The sequence below is a fragment of the Olea europaea genome, chromosome 10, assembly GCF_002742605.1.
Source record: "Olea europaea var. sylvestris chromosome 10, O_europaea_v1, whole genome shotgun sequence".
NCBI lineage: Eukaryota > Viridiplantae > Streptophyta > Magnoliopsida > Lamiales > Oleaceae > Olea > Olea europaea.
Genome location: NC_036246.1, coordinates 4,559,699 through 4,562,198, shown reverse-complemented (window position 1 = coordinate 4,562,198; position 2,500 = coordinate 4,559,699).

Sequence of the window (2,500 nt, the reverse complement as noted above, 5' to 3'; positions counted from 1 at the left end):
AGTCCCAACCGCTATGGAGTATTCTCTTTTCTATACCCACTGTTTTTGCAACCGTTTCTTCGAGTTTTACCTCGGCAGCGTATGAAGCAAGATCTACTTCCAGATCTTTAATGTCCAGTTGACCCATGCCTTTGTCTCCCAAAAAGGCCGCGAGGGAATATTTCTTGTTCTTGATGTCATTGCCCACAAGAATCCTGCTCTTCAGGAAGTCTATAAGTTTCCATTGAAGTTTGGATTCACGGTTGTTTGGATGCCCATGACTCTGCTATTGGAAAATCAACCCGCATTCCCCAGCAGAGATAACCAACGTATTCAAGAAGACACCCCCTTTATTTGGGAATTTTGTATTGACGTTGAATCCTATCATCTTCCTTTCTTTCTCTTCCTGGATCCATTTCTCCATTATCATTTTGTCAGTCGTCACTGTGGTGGTAGTAATTAATTTTTTCCGGCCAAGTGGACATATAACCTCATGTTTTTTGAGCTTTGTGGCCATTTTGATAGGGGGAGGGGTTAAGCACAAGGTATTCATGGTTGGAAGAGATTTAGTGGAGGAAGAGTGAATGGGGAAAGTGAAGTGGAGAACGTTCGGGGTGAGGGGCTATATAACAAATGAGGATGATAAGATGAAGTGGTAGTTCTGAAATGGTCCTCGTAACAGACAGAGAGAGAGAGAGGCAAAATATAGGTGCAGACTGCAGAGGTATCATTTCATTTTCATGGCCGCCTTACCTTTCTCCGCACGATATCTAGACCTAACCAATGTGGAAACACTCTAGCTTGAGGATCATTCATCCGTCCCAGCTAATTTTGGAAAGTCTCCAGCTCCCATGTGGCTAAATGGCTAATTTAGCCCTTGGAGAGGAAGAAATTCCAATACGGTGAGCTCAAAGTTGCAAAACTGGTAAGTGCAGATACGGTGATCTTCAGAATTGCTGGCACTCACTCCTTGTAGTCGAACCATGCGAAAGGTTAAAGAGTCCAATGCTATTTTTAACAGTAAAATGACAAAAGATTATTATAAGTACATAAAACTGGATAGTAATTCCTTTAACCTAAAAAAAAAAAAAAGTTTCTTAGGTATATATCATATGACTTACATAAATTACTGTCTTAATGGGAGTTACAATATTTTACCTGCTTAAAGCTTGTCGGGCTAAAAAATCGAAATTTATTTATTAATTATTATTAACTTTATCCATTTTATATATTAAACGTTACAATTGAAAAGGAAAACGAAAAAGAAAAGGAACTGAAGTGACCATTGTTGAAATTTGGTACTTCAGTTCACTGATCTCTTCTACCTCCGTTGTGGTTGTGGTTCTGAAAGACAATTCTATTTTATCATTCACATTTTGACACGTATTACATCATCAAAATTTTCAATTGCATCGTTGAATGACCTGGCTTGAATTTTACATCCCTATTAAAAGTCAAATACTATGTTACTTCTCAAATAAAATTTAATTACGAAATAAAAAGTCATTGTGGTAGGCGTATTACCTCATAATTGTCAATTAGGATGAGCCAGAAAGAAAGAAATTTACAAAAATAGAAAGATGGTTTTCTGTACGGTTTGCATAAATTTAAACAAGTAAAATTGAAAATTGGTCATTTTTTATTAACTATTTTATGTTGGATAACTGCCACGTGAATCTTGAAGATTTAAATTGTAGGATAATAGTATTTCTTTCAATAGTCAATTAGCTAGGTGAATAACAATTAATTTTTATATATGCTTAGACTTATACACAAATAAAATACTAAAAAGTCATTGTTCCAAATGAAAGTTAACTCGATGATAGTATGTTTGATTACAAGTTAAAGCATAACTTTTTCCTCTGAATTTACTGTAAAATATAACATGACATTCTTGGCCTGCTCACTTTCTTGCTATCCGATTGCATGATAGGATTGCAAATGATATGTCATGATAGGAAAGGATTGCACGATAGGACCGTTATAGTTTCGTGGCCTGCACACTTTCTTGCTATCCGATTTACTGTAAAATTATGGACCCTAGAGTCGACCATTATATGCGACATAATTTAGCCATACCATCGAAAGCATCATCAGACTTACATTACTAATTACAATAAGGGCCTTGAGCAGCTCGATGACACCGGGTTCAAGGACTTCAACTTTGTAAAATTAGTAATTATATAGGGCCTTACAAAAATAAATTAAGCTGCACACCGTTTTTGAATTATCTAAAGTTTATAGTTAACGACTCACGACTTGCTATTTAATAAGAACAAAACTTGAACAAATGGAAATTTATCAATAAATATAATTACGCTGCTCAATTAAAATTTCATCACATTTAATCAGTGTTAGAGACTTAGAGTAAACAAACTATCACATTTGCGAGACCTAGAGAGTAGAGCTACTTTTCTAGTTATCATCTTCTCTTAGTTTTGATCTTCAATTAGACAACGTGCATACTAGGGAATTATTTTCCAAAAAAAGGACGCAAAGACAGGGCCGCTTAATTCCCAAA